This window comes from Oncorhynchus clarkii, chromosome 5, assembly GCF_045791955.1.
Source record: "Oncorhynchus clarkii lewisi isolate Uvic-CL-2024 chromosome 5, UVic_Ocla_1.0, whole genome shotgun sequence".
NCBI lineage: Eukaryota > Metazoa > Chordata > Actinopteri > Salmoniformes > Salmonidae > Oncorhynchus > Oncorhynchus clarkii.
In genome coordinates this window covers 5,944,212-5,967,271 of record NC_092151.1, presented here as the reverse complement: position 1 = coordinate 5,967,271, position 23,060 = coordinate 5,944,212, and the positions used below count along the sequence as shown (strand labels likewise).

General features: G+C 40.6%; 1 protein-coding gene across 3 annotated transcripts in view; it reads left to right on the top strand.

Annotated features, from left to right (window-relative positions):
- LOC139408270 (one cut domain family member 2-like) overlaps positions 1 to 23,060 on the top strand; it is a 35,723-nt gene that overhangs the window by 5,766 nt on the left and 6,897 nt on the right. The window lies entirely within an intron of this gene.

Here is a 23,060-nt window from a genome sequence, read left to right as displayed (position 1 = left end):
TTCATTTTATAAAGAATATATCCGGTGTTTAAATAAATGTTATGTTGTATTGGAAAGATCCAATTGTGGATAATAATCTTTAATCTGTGGTTTAAGGCCATTTTAAGGTAAACTAGACCTACTTATGATGAAAACACAACCGTTATTAACCCAGACATTTATCAGATAAAAAATGACGAGAGGGTTGTTTAGAAAAGTAAAGATTTATTTTTATTTTTATTTATTTTTGTCAGTAGGTAACGTGTGCATGGGTTCTTTGACAGTGCTAAGTTATCCAATGAGTTGACGAGTTCACGTTGCTTTGACATTAGCCAATTTTATAAACTACAACATAAAGATGAGTTTTTACTGAGCAACATGTGTTCTCTCTAACACAGTGTGTTTTCCAACCCCAAGTCTAAGATAACAGAAGGCTGAGTAGCAGTATTTCTCCTCTCCAGTTAAAGCAGTAGCTATTAGATCATCTGCTAGCCTGGTCTGACTGGCCACACAGTCCAACAGTGACCCTCTGTATCGCCTTGTCATCTTCCTGCTACACAGCTTGTGTAAAAAGGGCAAAGTTGATCCCCCCCCTGCTCTCTTCTAAAACCAAAAGTACACTGACTCACTCACTCTTGGTCACATGCAACCCCTGTCTGTCTATAGACAAAACCACTGAACCAAAACCATGCTTGGACATGTGAATTATGTAGTCATCAAACAAATGATGCTTTTCAGAATCTTACTGGCTTTGTGATTTTTTATTAATTAGGATATATCTGTCGGTCATATTCGACTTTGAAGCAACCGAAATGCTGGACACTTATATGTGGTCGATACAGGTCTTTAATGCGTCTGAAGTATCAGTTATTTCTGTATTATAAGTAGTATTGTAAAGAGTAATATAAGGAGTATCGTGAGAAGTATTATAAGGAGTATTACAATGAGTAATATACATAGTATTTTAGGCAGTATTATAAGGAGTATTATAATGAGTAATATACATAGTATTTTAGGCAGTATTATAAGGAGTATTATAATGAGTAATATACATAGTATTTTAGGCAGTATTATAAGGAGTATTACAATGAGTAATATACATAGTATTTTAGGCAGTATTATAAGGAGTATTATAATTGGTATTACATGGAGTACTATAATTAGCATTATACGTAGTAATATAAGGAGTATTATACAGAGTAATATAATGAGTAATATACAGAGTATTATACAGAGTATTATAATGAGTAATATACAGAGTATTATAAGGAGTATTAGGAGCATCATTTTAAGGATTATAATAAGTAATATTATAAGGAGTGTTATAAGGAGTATTGTGGGAAGTGTTATAAGGAGTGTTATAAGGAGTATTATGAGAAGTGTTATAAGGAGTATTATGAGAAGTGTTATAAGGGGTGTTATAAGGAGTATTATGAGAAGTGTTATAAGGGGTGTTATAAGGAGTGTTATAAGGAGTGTTATAATTAGTATTGTGAGGAGTATTATAATTAGTATTATGAGGAGTGTTATCAGGGGTGTTATAAGGGGTGTTATAAGGAGTATTATAATTAGTATTATGCGGAGTGTTATAAGGAGTGTTATAATTAGTATTATGAGGAGTATTATAATTAGTATTATGAGGAGTGTTATAAGGGGTGTTATAAGGGGTGTTATAAGGAGTATTATAATTAGTATTATGAGGAGTGTTATAAGGGGTGTTATAATTAGTATTATGAGGAGTATTATAATTAGTATTATGAGGAGTGTTATAAGGGGTGTTATAAGGGGTGTTATAAGGAGTATTATAATTAGTATTATGAGGAGTGTTATAAGGGGTGTTATAAGGGGTGTTATAAGGGGTGTTATAAGGAGTATTATAATTAGTATTATGAGGAGTGTTATAAGGGGTGTTATATGAGGAGTATTATGTTAGTATTATGAGGGTGTTATAAGGAGTGTTATAATTAGTATTATGAGGAGTATTATAATTAGTATTATGAGGAGTGTTATAAGGGGTGTTATAAGGGGTGTTATAAGGGGTGTTATAAGGAGTATTATAATTAGTATTATGAGGAGTGTTATAAGGGGTGTTATAATTAGTATTATGAGGAGTATTATAATTAGTATTATGAGGAGTGTTATAAGGGGTGTTATAATTAGTATTATGAGGAGTATTATAATTAGTATTATGAGGAGTGTTATAAGGGGTGTTATAAGGGGTGTTATAAGGAGTATTATAATTAGTATTATGAGGAGTGTTATAAGGGGTGTTATAAGGGGTGTTATAAGGGGTGTTATAAGGAGTATTATAATTAGTATTATGAGGAGTGTTATAAGGGGTGTTATAAGGGGTGTTATAAGGAGTGTTATAATTAGTATTATGAGGAGTGTTATAAGGAGTGTTATAAGGGGTGTTATAAGGGGTGTTATAAGGAGTATTATAATTAGTATTATGAGGAGTATTTCTCATAGAAAAGCTCAAAACGCTTCATCTTTTTGGGTCTGAGTTTATCCTGATGTGTGTGTGTGTATGTGTATGTGATGTGTGTGCGTGCGTGTGTGTGTGCGTGTTTGGTGTGTGTGTGTGTATGTGATGTGTGTGCGTGCTTGCGTACGTGTGTGTGTGTGTGCGCGTGTGGAACAGGATTTTATTCCCCCAAATCCCTCTGAGACTATTTCCTTATCAGTACAGTGACATCACTAAAAGTCAATGAGAGGGAGCTGTGATTGGTTGTTTCACAGAGCTAATAAATAAGTCTGGTTACGAACCTTTGGACTGTTGGCTGTGTGGACACTGTGATTCCTTGATAGGCTGCCGGGCTCCAACCATTATCCTGTTGATTAGAGAAAGAGGGAGACACTGTGTGTGTATTTTGTGTGTGTGTGTGTGTGTGTGTGTGTGTGTGTGTGTGTGTGTGTGTGTGTGCCTGCGTGCTTGCGTGTGAGGTAAACAACCTCACTATCCATCCTCAGTCTTTGATATGGTTGAATGCAGTGAAATGATGTCAGTTAGACTCTTTATGCAAATGTAAAAACTGAGTAGGAACTGTCTGCCTGTCTGTTGTTACAGGAAGGGTGTACCTGTCTGTTGTTACAGGAAGTGTCTGCCTGTCTGTTGTTACAGGAAGTGTCTGCCTGTCTGTTAGCAGGGACTGTCTGCCTGTCTGTTAGCAGGAACTGTCTGCCTGTCTGTTGTTAGCAGGAAGTGTCTGCCTGTCTGTTGTTACAGGAACTGTCTGCCTGTCTGTTGTTACAGGAAGGGTCTACCTGTCTGTTGTTAGCAGGAAGGGTCTACCTGTCTGTTGTTAGCAGGAAGGGTCTACCTGTCTGTTAGCAGGAAGTGTCTGCCTGTCTGTTGTTACCAGGAACTGTCTACCTGTCTGTTGTTACAGGAAGTGTCTGCCTGTCTGTTGTTACAGGAAGTGTCTGCCTGTCTGTTGTTAGCAGGAAGGGTCTACCTGTCTGTTGTTAGCAGGACGTGTCTGCCTGTCTGTTAGCAGGGACTGTCTGCCTGTCTGTTAGCAGGAACTGTCTGCCTGTCTGTTGTTAGCAGGAAGTGTCTACCTGTCTGTTGTTAGCAGGAAGTGTCTACCTGTCTGTTGTTAGCAGGAAGGGTCTACCTGTCTGTTGTTAGCAGGAAGTGTCTGCCTGTCTGTTAGCAGGAAGTGTCTGCCTGTCTGTTGTTACCAGGAACTGTCTACCTGTCTGTTGTTAGCAGGAACTGTCTGCCTGTCTGTTGTTAGCAGGAAGTGTCTGCCTGTCTGTTAGCAGGGACTGTCTGCCTGTCTGTTAGCAGGAACTGTCTGCCTGTCTGTTGTTAGCAGGAAGTGTCTACCTGTCTGTTGTTAGCAGGAAGTGTCTACCTGTCTGTTGTTAGCAGGAAGGGTCTACCTGTCTGTTGTTAGCAGGAAGTGTCTGCCTGTCTGTTAGCAGGAACTGTCTGCCTGTCTGTTGTTAGCAGGAAGGGTCTGCCTGTCTTTTGTTAGCAGGAAGTGTCTACCTGTCTGTTGTTAGCAGGAAGGGTCTACCTGTCTGTTGTTAGCAGGAAGGGTCTACCTGTCTGTTGTTAGCAGGAACTGTCTACCTGTCTGTTGTTAGCAGGAAGTGTCTGCCTGTCTAGCCTGTCTGTTGTTAGCAGGAAGTGTCTTCCTGTCTGTTAGCAGCAAGTGTGTTCCTATCTGTTGTTAGCAGGAAGTGTCTTCCTGTCTGTTAGCAGCAAGTGTGTTCCTATCTGTTGTTAGCAGGAAGTGTCTACCTGTCTTTTGTTAGTGCAGGAGCAAGTGTGTTCCTATCTGTTGTTAGCAGGAAGTGTCTGCCTGTCTGTTGTTAGCAGGAAGTGTCTACCTGTCTGTTGTTAGCAGGAAGTGTCTACCTGTCTGTTGTTAGCGGGAAAGGTCTACCTGTCTGTTGTTAGCAGGAAGTGTCTGCCTGTCTGTTAGCAGGAAGTGTCTGCCTGTCTGTTGTTAGCAGGAAGGGCCTACCTGTCTGTTGTTAGCAGGAAGGGTCTACCTGTCTGTTGTTAGCAGGAAGTGTCTGCCTGTCTGTTAGCAGGAAGTGTCTGCCTGTCTGTTGTTAGCAGGAAGTGTCTACCTGTCTGTTGTTAGCAGGAAGTGTCTACCTGTCTGTTGTTAGCAGGAAGTGTCTACCTGTCTGTTGTTAGCAGGAAGTGTCTACCTGTCTGTTGTTAGCAGGAAGGGTCTACCTGTCTGTTGTTAGCAGGAACTGTCTGCCTGTCTGTTGTTAGCAGGAAGTGTCTACCTGTCTGTTGTTAGCAGGAAGTGTCTTCCTGTCTGTTAACAGCAAGTGTGTTCCTATCTGTTGTTAGCAGGAAGTGTCTTCCTGTCTGTTAGCAGCAAGTGTGTTCCTATCTGTTGTTAGCAGGAAGTGTCTGCCTGTCTGTTAGCAGGAAGTGTCTGCCTGTCTGTTGTTAGCAGGAAGTGTCTACCTGTCTTTTGTTAGCAGGAAGTGTCTGCCTGTCTGTTAGCAGGAAGTGTCTGCCTGTCTGTTGTTAGCAGGAAGTGTCTGCCTGTCTTTTGTTGGTCAGTCAATCTCATCTAAGAGCTAGGAACTGCAGTACATTAAGGACATCTGCTAGCTAGCTAGGCTGGAGAGCTAAGAGCTACAGTACATTAAGGACATCTGCTAGCTAGCTAGGCCGGAGAGCTAAGAGCAGCAACATTATGCACTGACTGTGTTATTGGCATTCAGTACAGAGTACAGCAATGTCGAACTATTTCTCTGAAGGAATGTGTAAAACTACATATATTTGTATTTATTATGGATCCCCATTAGCTGTTGCCAAAGCAGCAGCTACTCTTCATGAGGTCCAGCAAAATTAATGAATTTTATACAATTTTAAAACATTACAATACATTCACAGGTTTTACAACACACTGTGTGCCCTCAGGCACCTACTCCACCACTACCACATTATCTACAGTACTAAATCCATGTGTATGTATAGTGCGTATGCTATCGTATGTGTGTGTGTGTGTGTGTGCGTGTGCATGTGTCTTTGCCAATGTTTGTGTTGCTTCACAGTCCCCGCTGTTCCATAAGGTGTTTTTTAATCTGTTTTTTTAAATCAAATTTTACTGCTGCATCAGTTACTTGATGTGGAATAGAGTTCCATGTTGTCATGGCTCTATGTAGTACTGTGTGCCTCCCATAGTCTGTTCTGGACTTGGGGACTGTGAAGAGACCTCTTGTGGCATGTCTTGTGCGGTATGCATGGGTGTCTGAGCTGTGTGCCAGTAGTTTAGACAGCTCGGTGCATTCAACTTGTCAATACCTCTCATAAATAAAAGTAGTGATGAAGTCAATCTCTCCTCCACTTTCAGCCAGGAGAGACTGACATGCATATTATTAATATTAGCTCTCTGTGTACATCCAAGGGCCAGCCGCGCTGCCCTGTTCTGAGCCAATTGCAATTTTTCGAAGTCCTTTTTTGTGGCACCTGACCACACGACTGGACAGTAGTCAAGGTGCGACAAAACTAGGGCCTGTAGGAGCTGCCTTGTTGATAGTGTTGTTAAGATGTAGTTGAGGTTTAGGGTTTAGTGAATGTTTTGTTCCATATACAATGCTTTTAGTTTTAGAAATATGTAGGGCTAACTTATTCCTTGCCACCAACTTTGAAACTAGCTGCAGCTCTTTGTTGAGTGTTGCAGTCATTTCAGTCGCTGTAGTAGCTGACGTGTAATAGTGTTGAGTCATCCGCATACATAGACACTCAGGCTTTACTCAAAGTCAGTGGCATGTCGTTAGTAAAAGTTGAAAAAAACCCAGGGGCCTAAACAGCTGCCCTGGGGAATTCCTGATTCTAACTGGGTTATATTTGATAGGCTTCCATTAAAGAACCCCCTCTGTGTTCTGTTAGACAAGTAACTCTTTATCCACATTATAGCAGGGGGTGTAAAGCCATAACACGTATGTTTTTCCAGAAACAGACGATGATCGATAATGTCAAAAGCTGCACTGAAGTCTAACAAGACAGCCCCCACAGTCATTTGATCATCGATTTCTCCTCAGCCAATCATCAGTCATTTTTATAAGTGCTATGCTTGTTGACTATTCTTTCACTCAAATATATTTCTGGAATTTACAGTATAGTAAACAGCCTTTAAGCGATATACAGTATACAGATGTTTTGAAATCAGAGGCCAGTGTCTTTTAGAGACATATTTTATTTCTCCTCTGGAATTTACAGAAACGGCCTTTTAAGGAATATAAAGTGATGCTTTAAAATCAGAGAGAAAAAGCGAGTGCTAGCCAGAAGTTTTTTTTTAGATAAGCTATGTATTGTCTTCTTAAAGCTTTCCTGATGTATAAAAGCTGATAAACGTGACCCTGCTGTGTTGTGTAACTACGCCTGGTCGGTTTTGTGTCTCTCTGTGTGTCCGTGTGTCTGTGAACAAGAGCAGACATCATTACTGCTTATGTTTCGTGGTAGAATATTGATCTATCTCCAGGACACCCTCCATCCTCCATGTCACTACTCTAGCCATCCTCTCCTTTATGAACTTATTGATTGCGTCCTCTAATGGCACCCTACTCCCTATTTAGTACACTTATTTTGACCAGGGCCAATAGGGCTTAGGGGCTTTGGTCAAAATTAGTGCACCGTATAAGACCGTAAAAGGGTACCACTTGGGAAGCAACCATACAGCTGATATCAGGCCTATTAGCTGACTTTACATTGCTGAATGTTAATTGGAATGTCATGTGAAGTAACTCTGACATGCTGTACTGATAACATGTTTTTATTGTTCTGTTCATCTTACTGTATATAGTTTTAAGGGTCCATGTTGAATCTAAGCATTATGTTAATTTGGGAGTAATTCTGAAAATACAGTGTCTTGTTGATGGTCTGAGAACAATAGAGGGATTCTCTCTCTTGTAGCTTGGTAGTAAGATAGACCTTATGAAAGGATAGCATGTCAATTCAAATCAATTTATATAGCCCTTCGTACATCAGCTGATATCTCAAAGTGCTGTACAGAAACCCAGCCTAAAACCTCAAACAGCAAGCAATGCAGGTGTAGAAGCACGGTGGCTAGGAAAAACTCCCTAGAAAGGCCAAAACCTAGGAAGAAACCTAGAAAGGAACCAGGCTATGAGGGGTGGCCAGTCCTCTTCTGGCTGTGCCGGGTGGAGATTATAACAGAACATGGCCAAGATGTTCAAATGTTCATAAATGACCAGCATGGTCAAATAATAATAATCACAGTAGTTGTCGAGGGTGCAGCAACTCAGCACCTCAGGAGTAAATGTCAGTTGGCTTTTCATAGCCGATCATTAAGAGTATCTCTACCACTCCTGCTGTCTCTAGAGAGTTGAAAACAGCAGGCCTGGGACAGGTAGCACGTCCGGTGAACAGGTCAGGATTCCATAGCCGCAGGCAGAACAGTTGAAACTGGAGCAGCAGCACGGCCAGGTGGACTGGGGACAGCAAGGAGTCATCATGCCAGGTAGTCCTGAGGCATGGTCCTAGGGCTCAGGTCCTCCGAGAGAGAGAAAGAAAGAGAGAAAGTGAGAATTAGAGAGAGCATACTTAAATTCACACAGGACATCGGATAAGGCAGGAGAAGTACTCCAGATATAACAAACTGACCCTAGCCCCCTGACACAAACTACTGCAGCATAAATACTGGAGGCTGAGACAGGAGGGGTCAGGAGACACTGTGGCCCCATCTGATGATACCCCTGGACAGGGCCAAACAGGAAGGATATAACCCCTCCTAGGGACGGCATGAAAGTGCACCAATAAGCCAGTGACTCAGCCCCTGTAATAGGGTTAGAGGCAGAGAATCCCAGTGGAGAGAAGGGAACCGGCCAGGCAGAGACAGCAAGGTCGGTTCGTTGCTTCAGAGCCTTTCCGTTCACCTTCACACTCCTGGGCCAGACTACACTCAATCATATGACCCACTGAAGAGATGAGTCTTCAGTAAAGACTTAAAGGTTGAGACCAAGTCTGCGTCTCTCACATGGGTAGGCAGACCATTCCATTAAAATGGAGCTCTATAGGAGAAAGCCCTGCCTCCAGCTGTTTGCTTAGAAATTCTAGGGACAATTAGGAGGCCTGCGTCTTGTGACCGTAGCGTACGTGTAGGTATGTACGACAGGACCAAATCAGAGAGATAGGTAGGAGCAAGCCCATGTAATGCTTTGTAGGTTAGCAGTAAAACCTTGAAATCAGCCCTTGCCTTAACAGGAAGCCAGTGTAGGGAGGCTAGCACTGGAGTAATATGAGGTTCTTGTCAGGATTCTAGCAGCCGTATTTAGCAATAACTGAAGTTTATTTAGTGCTTTATCCGGGTAGCCGGAAAGTAGAGCATTGCAGTAGTCTAACCTAGAAGTAACAAAAGCATGGATTCATTTTTCTGCATCATTTTTGGACAGAAAGTTTCTGATTTTTGTAATGTTACGTAGATGGGGAAAAAGCTGTCCTTGAAACAGTCTTGATATGTTCGTCAAAAGAGAGATCAGGGTCCAGAGTAACGCCGAGGTCCTTCACAGATTTATTTGAGACGACTGTACAACCATCAAGATGAATTGTCAGATTAAGATCTCATATAATCACTTTGCTGACCAGGGCAATGTTAATGCTGGGGAAAAAATGCAACCATTTAATGTGGTGAGCCAAACAAACAGTCCTTTCTGTTCTCGTTTATACATAAACACTCTTACTTGACATATAATAATATGTCATTACAGGCTCTAAAACATGTGGTTTACACTACAGTATGTAATGTCAGGCTCTAAAACATGTGGTTTACACTACAGTATGTAATTACAGGCTCTAAAACATGTGATTTACACTACAGTATGTAATGTCAGGCTCTAAAACATGTGGTTTACACTACAGTATGTCATTACAGGCTCTAAAACATGTGGTTTACACTACAGTATGTAATGTCAGGCTCTAAAACATGTGGTTTACACTACAGTATGTAATTACAGGCTCTAAAACATGTGATTTACACTACAGTATGTAATGTCAGGCTCTAAAACATGTGGTTTACACTACAGTATGTCATTACAGGCTCTAAAACATGTGGTTTACACTACAGTATGTAATGTCAGGCTCTAAATCATGTGGTTTAAACTACAGTATGTCATGTCAGGCTCTAAAACATGTGGTTTACACTACAGTATGTAATTACAGGCTCTAAAACATGTGATTTACACTACAGTATGTAATGTCAGGCTCTAAAACATGTGGTTTACACTACAGTATGTCATTACAGGCTCTAAAACATGTGGTTTACACTACAGTATGTAATGTCAGGCTCTAAATCATGTGGTTTACACTACAGTATGTCATGTCAGGCTCTAAAACATGTGGTTTACACTACAGTATGTAATTACAGGCTCTAAAACATGTGATTTACACTGCAGTATGTAATGTCAGGCTCTAAAACATGTGGTTTACACTACAGTATGTCATTACAGGCTCTAAAACATGTGGTTTACACTACAGTATGTAATGTCAGGCTCTAAATCATGTGGTTTACACTACAGTATGTCATGTCAGGCTCTAAAACATGTGGTTTACACTACAGTATGTAATTACAGGCTCTAAAACATGTGATTTACACTACAGTATGTCATTACAGGCTCTAAAACATGTGGTTTACACTACAGTATGTAATGTCAGGCTCTAAATCATGTGGTTTACACTACAGTATGTCATGTCAGGCTCTAAAACATGTGGTTTACACTACAGTATGTAATTACAGGCTCTAAAACATGTGATTTACACTACAGTATGTAATGTCAGGCTCTAAAACATGTGGTTTACACTACAGTATGTCATTACAGGCTCTAAAACATGTGGTTTACACTACAGTATGTAATGTCAGGCTCTAAAACATGTGGTTTACACTACAGTATGTAATGTCAGGCTCTAAAACATGTGGTTTACACTACAGTATGTAATTACAGGCTCTAAAACATGTGGTTTACACTACAGTATGTAATGTCAGGCTCTAAAACATGTGGTTTACACTACAGTATGTAATTACAGGCTCTAAAACATGTGATTTACACTACAGTATGTCATTACACAGGCTCTAAAACATGTGGTTTACACTACAGTATGTAATGACAGGCTCTAAAACATGTGGTTTACACTACAGTATGTAATTACAGGCTCTAAAACATGTGATTTACACTACAGTATGTAATGTCAGGCTCTAAAACATGTGGTTTACACTACAGTATGTCATTACAGGCTCTAAAACATGTGGTTTACACTACAGTATGTAATGTCAGGCTCTAAAACATGTGGTTTACACTACAGTATGTAATTACAGGCTCTAAAACATGTGATTTACACTACAGTATGTAATGTCAGGCTCTAAAACATGTGGTTTACACTACAGTATGTAATGTCAGGCTCTAAAACATGTGGTTTACACTACAGTATGTATGTCATCTAAAACAGGCTCTAAAACATGTGATTTACACTACAGTATGTCATTACAGGCTCTAAAACATGTGGTTTACACTACAGTATGTAATGTCAGGCTCTAAATCATGTGGTTTACACTACAGTATGTCATGTCAGGCTCTAAAACATGTGGTTTACACTACAGTATGTAATTACAGGCTCTAAAACATGTGATTTACACTACAGTATGTAATGTCAGGCTCTAAAACATGTGGTTTACACTACAGTATGTCATTACAGGCTCTAAAACATGTGGTTTACACTACAGTATGTAATTTCAGGCTCTAAAACATGTGGTTTACACTACAGTATGTCATGTCAGGCTCTAAAACATGTGGTTTACACTACAGTATGTAATTACAGGCTCTAAAACATGTGATTTACACTGCAGTATGTAATGTCAGGCTCTAAAACATGTGGTTTACACTACAGTATGTCATTACAGGCTCTAAAACATGTGGTTTACACTACAGTATGTAATGTCAGGCTCTAAATCATGTGGTTTACACTACAGTATGTAATGTCAGGCTCTAAAACATGTGGTTTACACTACAGTATGTAATGTCAGGCTCTAAAACATGTGGTTTACACTACAGTATGTAATTACAGGCTCTAAAACATGTGGTTTACACTACAGTATGTGATATCAGACTCTAAAACATGTGGTTTACACTACAGTATGTAATTACAGGCTCTAAAACATGTGATTTACACTACAGTATGTCATCAGGCACTACACACTACTAAATCATGTGGTTTACACTACAGTATGTAATGTCAGGCTCTAAAACATGTGGTTTACACTACAGTATGTAATGTCAGGCTCTAAAACATGTGGTTTACACTACAGTATGTAATTACAGGCTCTAAAACATGTGGTTTACACTACAGTATGTAATGTCAGGCTCTAAAACATGTGGTTTACACTACAGTATGTAATTACAGGCTCTAAAACATGTGATTTACACTACGGTATGTCATTACACACTCTAAATCATGTGGTTTACACTACAGTATGTAATGGCAGGCTCTAAAACATGTGATTTACACTACAGTATGTAATGTCAGGCTCTAAAACATGTGGTTTACACTACAGTATGTAATGTCAGGCTCTAAAACATGTGGTTTACACTACAGTATGTCATGTCAGGCTCTAAAACATGTGGTTTACACTACAGTATGTCATTACAGGCTCTAAATCATGTGGTTTACACTACAGTATGTAATTACAGGCTCTAAAACGTAGTTTACACTACAGTATGTAATGTCAGGCTCTAAATCATGTGGTTTACACTACAGTATGTAATTACAGGCTCTAGAACATGTGGTTTACACTACAGTATGTCATTACAGGCTCTAAAACATGTGGTTTACACTACAGTATGTCATTACAGGCTCTAAAACATGTGATTTACACTACAGTATGTAATGTCAGGCTCTAAAACATGTGGTTTACACTACAGTATGTAATGTCAGGCTCTAAAACATGTGATTTACACTACAGTATGTAATGTCAGGCTCTAAAACATGTGGTTTACACTACAGTATGTACATTACAGGCTCTAAATCATGTGGTTTACACTACAGTATGTCATTACAGGCTCTAAAACATGTGATTTACACTACAGTATGTAATGTGCTCTAAAACATGTGGTTTACACTACAGTATGTAATGTCAGGCTCTAAAACATGTGATTTACACTACAGTATGTAATGTCAGGCTCTAAAACATGTGATTTACACTACAGTATGTAATGTCAGGCTCTAAAACATGTGATTTACACTACAGTATGTAATGTCAGGCTCTAAAACATGTGGTTTACACTACAGTATGTAATTACAGGCTCTAAAACATGTGGTTTACACTACAGTATGTAATGTCAGGCTCTAAAACATGTTCGGACCAGACCAAAAATCAATGTCCGTGGACATGGAAATCAAGGATGGTTCGGACCAGACCAAAAATAGACGTCCAAAAGGCGTAGGCGTCGGTCCGTGCTTAATGAGGTGTAGCCTACCGTGTTGCCTAACTTTTCATTGTATGAATGCCCCAGTCTACGTGGTGGGCCTCGTATTTGTAAAACAGGCCGTTGTATTGACTTTATCAGTCCTGATTCCCGTGACTAATCATTGTGTCTATTTAAGCTCTGAATACCAGCTAACCAACTTTATCAGGAGGTATCGTGACTCTATTTGTAATGTGTTTACACAGCGGGAAATGTAGAAGTTTTTTTTTTTTTTTGTTGCTGTGATCAGCTTTGTCAAAAAAATGTATAGGATTCACACTTGAAACCACTGATCATAACCATTTAGCGCACGGGATGAATTTCCTGGACAGCAGTTGTAAGTAGACTGATTCCATATTAAAACCACTAGTAGACTGATTCCATATTAAAACCACTAGTAGACTGATTCCATATTAAAACCACTAGTAGACTGATTCCATATTAAAACCACTAGTAGACTGATTCCATATTAAAACCACTAGTAGACTGATTCCATATTAAAACCACTAGTAGACTGATTCCATATTAAAACCACTAGTAGACTGATTCCATATTAAAACCACCAGTAGACTGATTCCATATTAAAACCACTAGTAGACTGATTCTATATTAAAACCACTAGTAGACTGATTCCATATTAAAACCACCAGTAGACTGATTCCATATTAAAACCACTAGTAGACTGATTCCATATTAAAACCACTAGTAGACTGATTCCATATTAAAACCACTAGTAGACTGATTCCATATTAAAACCACTAGTAGACTGATTCCATGTTGTCCATTTCATTTTGACCTGTTGTGTTTTTAGGACATGTTGTTTGTTAACATGGCTATATGATTGGCCACCATTCAGGATAGGCTATTTGATTGGCCACCATTCAGGTTAGGCTATTTGATTGGCCAGCATTCAGGTTAGGCTATTTGATTGGCCACCATTCAGGTCAGGCTATTTGATTGGCCACCATCCAGGTTAGGCTATATGATTGGCCACCATTCAGGTTAGGCTATTTGATTGGCCACCATTCCGGTTAGGCTATATGATTGGCCACCATTCAGGTTAGGCTATATGATTGGCCACGATCCAGGTTAGGCTATTTGATTGGCCACCATTCAGGTTAGGCTATATGATTGGCCACCATTCAGGTTAGGCTATTTGATTGGCCACCATCCAGGTTAGGCTATTTGATTGGCCAGCATTCAGGTTAGACTATTTGATTGGCCACCATTCAGGTTAGGCTATTTGATTGGCCACCATTCAGGTTAGGCTATATGATTGGCCACCATCCAGGTTAGGCTATATGATTGGCCACCATTCAGGTTAGGCTATTTGATTGGCCACCATCCAGGTTAGGCTACATGATTGGCCACCATTCAGGTTAGGCTATATGATTGGAGAAACCTGCATGATGTAAAATGCATGATGTGTCCATCTCATTCCATTGTCATCCATTTTATCTCCAGCCTGAAGGCTACAGAAAAGGCCACCTAGTCTTTCTACCACATCCTGTATCTGCTACATGATTGATGTTAGATGATATTATTTTGACGGACTGTTAGTGGAGCGCAGCAGCGATGTATCCCTCCAATAGCACAGATGCATGCTGGGAATGGACAAGATTCGTATTTTGTGTCCCTTTGCCTTTGACTAAGTGGGCACTGCTTACCACAGGGCGGCATTAGTGCTCAACTAAAAAGCCCATATGGTTGAGATAAATTATTATTTTGGGTCCCTTTGACTAAGTGGGCACTGCTTACCACAGGGCGGCATTAGTGCTCACCTAAAAAGCCCATATGGTTGAGATAAATTATTATTTTGGGTCCCTTTGACAAAGTGGGCACTGCTTACCACAAGGCGGCATTAGTGCTCACCTAAAAAGCCCATATGGTTGAGATAAATTATTATAGTTAATAGGTTATATGTGTTTTTTTGGAGGTGTGTCTTGGTTCAGTTCAGCTCAGAAAATGTCGCCCTCGTCATTCTGCCACTGTAGGCAGCCGCCTAATCCTGACTAATAATGCCGTTCCAACTTCAACCGGTGGATCTCCCTATGCGCTTGGCAGTGTGCCAGTAGAAATGCATCACATCCTGATATACACTGGGTGTACGAAACCTTAGCAACACCTGCTCTGTCCATGTTATAGACAGACCAGTTGAATCCAGGTTAAAGCTATGATCCCTTAATTGATGTCGCGTGTTAAAACCACTTCAATCCATGTAGGTGAAAGAGAGGAGACTAAAAGGTTAAAGAAGGATTGTAGCCTAAGCATAATAGAATAATTTCATCATCATACAAAGGTGTTGGCCTTGGTGTTGTGGTTATATCGGGAAGCCTTGTTGATCAGTAATCTGAAGGAAACCTAGACAACAGTAGCCTATTGTGACATCATTTACGGCCATGACATGTAAATTGAGATTTGTTTTGATGCGATAGTCAGAATAGCAATAACAAATAGGCCAGGCTCCCATTTCTAGTACTCAAGATGAATCACAAAGACGAAAGTTTGCATCCACAGTGTGAATAGCCTTAGTAAAAAGGAATTGAAAGCCTTGACACTCGTGAGGCAGTTGCGTTCCAAAAAAAACTGCCCAAGAAAATTTTTTAAATACATAAAATAATTTATCTTTCGACCTGTCTGTATTTGATCATTTTCCTTCAATTTGCAAGTGGCTGAATGTATCTCTACCGGAGAAAGCATCCGTGCGAGCGAAACAGCGCCCCCCTCTGTCTCAATATGTGTAGGACATCTATCTGATGCTGTCTGGTCCAAAAGAGTAGGAAATTGTTGCCGCCCGTAACATTGAAGGCAAGGAAAGCCAGCGAGCATCTGGCCTCCCTTGATAAAAAAAAGTATAAAACATTTGCCAATCAGCATTGAGCTAGCTAAACTGTCCCTTTCCTGAATTAGCCATGGTTGGAGATAGGGATTTGGACTTGGGTTTTACTTAATTCTCCACACTGGCCAATGATTATAACGGAGATTTTGATCCAACCATTAATTCATACATTGTTGTGCCCCTGACCTGAGAGGATGGAAGTTCAATATGTAACTAGATGTAAAAGGCTAATGTTAACTAGCTAACGTTGCCCGTTAATGGAAGTTAGGCTAGCGATCAAACATTTTATCCAAGTGGCCTAGGACAAATAAAAGGATGTACTGTATGACAGAGGGATAGACTGTTTCCTCAACATGAAAGAGAGGAGGAAGGAATTGGCGTTTTTCTACATGTTTTTTACTTGCCTGAACTTGCACAGACACACACACACACACACACACACACACACACACACACACACACACACACACACACACACACACACACACACACACACACACACAGAAATCAGAACCACGGACAGCCACATCATATTTAGCTTACGTTGATTGGACTAAATCGTTTTGAGTGTATTTTTAATGGTCACTGTATTAGACTAAGCACAGGTGATTTGATGATGTCGAAATGTTGCTGGAATAAGTGATGTTTTCTTTGCGACTTGCAGTAACTCTCTGCGGTTCGAAATCAATAGTTGTTTAGTGGTCCGAAAATGTCTGAACCAGTAACTTGTTTGACCACGCTGTAGATCATGTTACTGTCTGTTACTGTACATGCAATATGCCTTGTGGACTTCACTGGACAGAGGTTGCTATCCGGTTTTGTCAGAAAACAAAAGGTGCGGTTGAATTCATTCTGCCACTCTGTTTTCCTATTGTCTCGGCCTTTAGGCCTATAGTACATATATATATATATATATATATCACTGTCGAAAGGCAAATGAATTAGTAGGTTAAAGAGAAAACCATGCAATTATCACAACACATACAGAATGCAAAGAGGGTGCAAAGCTGTCGTCAAGGCAAAGGGTGGATACTTTGAAGAATCTCCAATATAAAATATATTTTTTATTTATTTAACACTTTTCTGGTTACTACATGACTCCATATGTTTTATTTCATAGTTTTGATGTTTTCACTATTATTCTACAATGTAGAAAATTGTTTTTAAAAAATAAAGAAAAACCCTGGAATGAGAAGGTGTGTCCAAACTTTTCACTGGTACTGTAGACTGTAATATGTCTTATTTTTTATTTAATATTTTTTCTGGGGGGGGGGGGTACCCACGCACCGCTACTGTTGTCATGTTATGTGGCGCTTTATACAAATATATACAAAAGGATGTAGATTGAACACAACAATTAAAGACAACAATCACTGAAACAAGCTTAACACTGCAGCAAGCTTAACAATGAAACAAGCTTAACACTGTAACAAGCTTAACACTGCAACAAGCTTAACACTGTAACAAGCTTAACACTGCAACAAGCTTAACACTGTGACAAGCTTAACACTGTGACAAGCTTAACACTGCAACAAGCTTAACACTGCAACAAGCTTAACACTGTGACAAGCTTAACACTGTGACAAGCTTAACACTGCAACAAGCTTAACACTGCAACAAGCTTAACACTATGACAAGCTTAACACTGCAACAAGCTTAACAGATGTAACAAGCTTAACACTGCAACAAGCTTAATAGATGTAACAAGCTTAACACTGTAACAAGCTTAACACTGAAACAAGCTTAACACTGCAACAAGCTTAATAGATGTAACAAGCTTAACACTGTAACAAGCTTAACACTGTAACAAGCTTAACACTGAAACAAGCTTAACTCTGTGACAAGCTTAACACTGTGACAAGCTTAACATTGCAACAAGCTTAGTAGATGTAACAAGCTTAACACTGTAACAAGCTTAACACTGCAACAAGCTTAACACTGTAACAAGCTTAACACTGTAACAAGCTTAACACTGTAACAAGCTTAACACTGTAACAAGCTTAACACTGTAACAAGCTTAACACTGTAACACGCTTAACACTGTAACAAGCTTAACACTGCAACAAGCTTAACACTGCAACAAGCTTAACACTGCAACAAGCTTAACACTGTAACAAGCTTAACACTGTAACAAGCTTAACACTGCAACAAGCTTAACACTGCAACAAGCTTAACACTGTGACAAGCTTAACACTGTAACAAGCTTAACACTGCAACAAGCTTAACACTGAAACAAGCTTAACACTGCAACAAGCTTAACACTGTAACAAGCTTAACACTGTAACAAGCTTAACACTGCAACAAGCTTAACACTGCAACAAGCTTAACACTGCAACAAGCTTAACACTGAAACAAGCTTAACACTGTGATAAGCTTAACACTGCAACAAGCTTAACACTGCAACAAGCTTAACACTGCAACAAGCTTAACACTGTAACAAGCTTAACACTGTAACAAGCTTAACACTGCAACAAGCTTAACACTGTGACAAGCTTAACACTGCGACAAGCTTAACACTGCAACAAGCTTAACACTGAAACAAGCTTAACACTGTGACAAGCTTAACACTGTAACAAGCTTAACACTGTAACAAGCTTAACACTGCAACAAGCTTAACACTGCAACAAGCTTAACACTGCAACAAGCTTAACACTGAAACAAGCTTAACACTGTGACAAGCTTAACACTGCAACAAGCTTAACACTGCAACAAGCTTAATACTGCAACAAGCTTAACACTGAAACAAGCTTAACACTGTGACAAGCTTAACACTGAAACAAGCTTAACACTGTGACAAGCTTAACACTGTAACAAGCTTAACACTGTAACAAGCTTAGCACTGTAACAAGCTTAACACTGTAACAAGCTTAACACTGCAACACGCTTAACACTGTAACAAGCTTAACGCTGTGACAAGCTTAACACTGTAACAAGCTTAACACTGTAACAAGCTTAACACTGCAACAAGCTTAACACTGCAACAAGCTTAACACTGCAACAAGCTTAACACTGTGACAAGCTTAACACTGCAACAAGCTTAACACTGCAACAAGCTTAACACTGCAACAAGCTTAACACTGCAACAAGCTTAACACTGTAACAAGCTTAACACTGTAACAAGCTTAACACTGCAACAAGCTTAACACTGTGACAAGCTTAACACTGCGACAAGCTTAACACTGCAACAAGCTTAACACTGAAACAAGCTTAACACTGTGACAAGCTTAACACTGTAACAAGCTTAACACTGTAACAAGCTTAACACTGCAACAAGCTTAACAGTGCAACAAGCTTAACACTGCAACAAGCTTAACACTGAAACAAGCTTAACACTGTGACAAGCTTAACACTGCAACAAGCTTAACACTGCAACAAGCTTAATACTGCAACAAGCTTAACACTGAAACAAGCTTAACACTGTGACAAGCTTAACACTGAAACAAGCTTAACACTGTGACAAGCTTAACACTGTAACAAGCTTAACACTGTAACAAGCTTAGCACTGTAACAAGCTTAACACTGTAACAAGCTTAACACTGCAACACGCTTAACACTGTAACAAGCTTAACGCTGTGACAAGCTTAACACTGTAACAAGCTTAACACTGTAACAAGCTTAACACTGCAACACGCTTAACACTGCAACAAGCTTAATTTTTATGCACTGTTAAATATGTCAGTTTCTATATCCTGATAATATATATTGTCTGAACATGATCATTATTATTGCCTTTTTTCCCCCTAATAACTGGCCTAGGCTACCTACTGTTGTGTTATTGTGAAACATGAACGCTGTCTAATGATTGTGAAATAATCTATCATATCCAGATGGAATGGGGCGTTGTTTTTGAATCTGTTTTAATGAAGCCCTTTAGGTAAAAGACCCAGTTAGCAAGAAGACACTCACTATTGCCATTACAAGCATATCAGTGGTGTCACTCTGAGAGCATATTGTCAGTGAATACTGCCACCTTCTGGTAGAATCTTGTAAGTTCTGTTTTCTTTTGTTTGTTTCACATTTCACAGCAAGAGTGATGGGAGAGCTCGGTGGTGACAGAGAGAGAGAGCTCGTTGGTGACAGAGAGAGAGCTCGGTGGTGAGAGAGAGAGAGCTCGGTGGTGACAGAGAGAGAGAGCTCGGTGGTGAGAGAGAGAGAGCTCGGTGGTGACAGAGAGAGAGCTCGGTGGCGACAGAGAGAGAGAGCTCGGTGGTGACAGAGAGAGAGAGCTCGGTGGTGACAGAGAGAGAGAGCTCGGTGGTGAGAGAGAGAGAGCTCGGTGGTGACAGAGAGAGAGAGCTCAGTGGCGACAGAGAGAGAGAGCTCGGTGGCGACAGAGAGAGAGAGCTCGGTGGTGACAGAGAGAGAGAGCTCGGTGGTGACAGAGAGAGAGAGCTCGGTGGTGAGAGAGAGAGAGAGCTCGGTGGTGAGAGAGAGAGAGCTCGGTGGTGACAGAGAGAGAGAGAGCTCGGTGGTGAGAGAGAGAGAGCTCGGTGGTGACAGAGAGTGAGAGCTCGGTGGTGACAGAGAGAGAGAGCTCAGTGGTGACAGAGAGAGATAGCTCGGTGGTGACAGAGAGAGGGAGCTCGGTGGTGACAGAGAGAGAGAGCTCGGTGGTGACAGAGAGAGCCCGGTTGTGTCTGTCATAAAGAATCAACATACAAATGCGTTTTTCTATGAAAGGTGTAATACGCTATCCTTTCTAGGTTAACTGATGTCATGCTGTCGTTTCTTCATCTTTAGTCACACGAGGTTAACTCAGAACTAAGATGTGTTGCACATTAAGAACCTACAGTACAGAAAGAAGTCTGAATCCAATAGGTGCTCAATGGATGCCTTTTTTCTCAGCACCATGGACAGAGCCCACAGCATTCTGAATGGGCCGATGTTACCTGACGAGTTTTCTACTAAAGAAAGACTCAGAAATATTAACATTCGCAGATATGAATGTAGTCTACATGATCGTGTCACGGAAGCGAAGAGGCTGGTGGATAGTATATTATAGCAATGCCATGTTGTCAATGTCTTGTTTTTTAGGCTGTTAATTAACTTGTGTTCATTCTTCAAAAAAATGTGAGAATTTAACAAGAGAGAAAGAGGTAGAAAAATGATCCTGTTTCTATTCTATAAGGATCTTGGGCAGTCTCCCTATGTGTTGGCGATAAGGATCAGAGGATAGGAGATGCCTGGATAGACCTTGTGTTTATTGCAAAATAGTTTTGTACTCAATTGAGTTCTAAACCTGATTCATATTGATCTCTCTCGGTCTCAATTGTGCATACTTAATTCAGGGAGGTAATCAAATCAACCCAGGCCGGCGGTGATGAGTGACAGGGATACAGTGCCAGGGATACAGATACAGGGATACATATACAGGGATACAGATACAGGGATACATATACAGGGATACAGATACAGGGATACAGATACAGGGATACAGATACAGGGATACAGTGACAGGGATACAGATACAGGGATACATATACAGGGATACAGATACAGGGATACAGATACAGGGATACAGATACAGGGATACAGTGACAGGGATACAGATACAGGGATACATATACAGGGATACAGTGACAGGGATACAGATACAGGGATACAGTGACAGGGATACAGATACAGGGATACAGATAGAGGGATACAGTGACAGGGATACAGTAACAGGGATACAGTGACAGGGATACAGATACAGGGATACAGATACAGGGATACAGTGCCAGGGATACAGTGCCAGGGATACAGTGACAGGGATACAGTGACAGGGATACAGATACAGGGATACATATACAGGGATACAGATACAGGGATACAGATACAGTGATACATATACAGGGATACAGTGACAGGGATACAGATACAGGGATACAGATACATACAGGGATACAGATACAGGGATACAGATACAGGGATACAGTGATACCAGGGATACAGTGCCAGGGATACAGCAGTGCCAGGGATACAGTACCAGGGATACAGTGCCGGGGATACAGTGACAGGGATACAGTGACAAGGATACAGTGCCAGGGATACAGTGACAGGGATACAGTAACAGGGATACAGTGGCAGGGATACAGTGACAGGGATACAGATACATGGATACAGTAACAGGGATACAGATTCAGGGATACAGTGGCAGGGATACAGTGACAGGGATACAGTGCCAGGGATACAGATACAGGGATACAGTGGCAGGGATACAGTGGCAGGGATACAGTGACAGGGATATAGTGCCAAGGATACAGATACAGGGATACAGTGGCAGGGATACAGTGGCAGGGATACATTGACAGGGATACGGTGCCAAGGATACAGTGACAGGGATACAGATACAGGGATACAGATACAGGGATACAGTGACAGGGATACAGTTGCAGGGATATAGTGACAGGGATACAGTGCCAGGGATACAGATACAGGGATACAGTGGCAGGGATACAGTGACAGGGATACAGATACAGGGATACAGTTGCAGGGATATAGTGACAGGGATACAGTGCCAAGGATACAGTTACAGGGATACAGATACAGGGATACAGTGGCAGGGATACAGTGACAGGGATACAGTGATGGTTATATACAGAATAATGGTTATATAGAAAATAATATGCATAATAATGGTCATATACAGTGGATGCAGATGCCAAGGATACAAGGATCTTTGGAAAACCAAGGATTGATTGAAGGGCTAAAAGGACGGATAAAAGATATGATTCATTCATGTCAGCCGGTATATTAATAAAAAACAGAAAATACTACATTTAAATGATTTATTCCATATGAAGGGTTGTGATTTCAGGCAGTATATTTCATTGTCTTTTGATCACGGCACATTATGAGTAATGCTACGTGTGTTTTTTCTTGTGTCAGTCCGTCGGCTTGTTTGCTAGTCTGTGTGTGTACTTTTGTGTGGGAGGCATGGCAACCATCTTGCAACGGAATGTTGACATTTGATGACATACTTCCTCTGTCAACAAAGAGAAGCTATTTCTTTATCCTTTATCTTCAACCGCATTCCTAGCCCACAGACTGAAGACTACTGTATGGGTAGTGTTGGGTTGTAGCCTGCTGACTGAAGACTACTGTAGGGGTAGTGTTGGGTTGTAAACCCACAGACTGAAGACTACTGTATGGGTAGTGTTGGGTTGTAGCCTGCTGACTGAAGACTACTGTAGGGGTAGTGTTGGGTTGTAGCCCACAGACTGAAGACTACTGTATGGGTAGTGTTAGCCTGCTGACTGAAGACTACTGTAGGGGTAGTGTTGGGTTGTAGCCTGCTGGG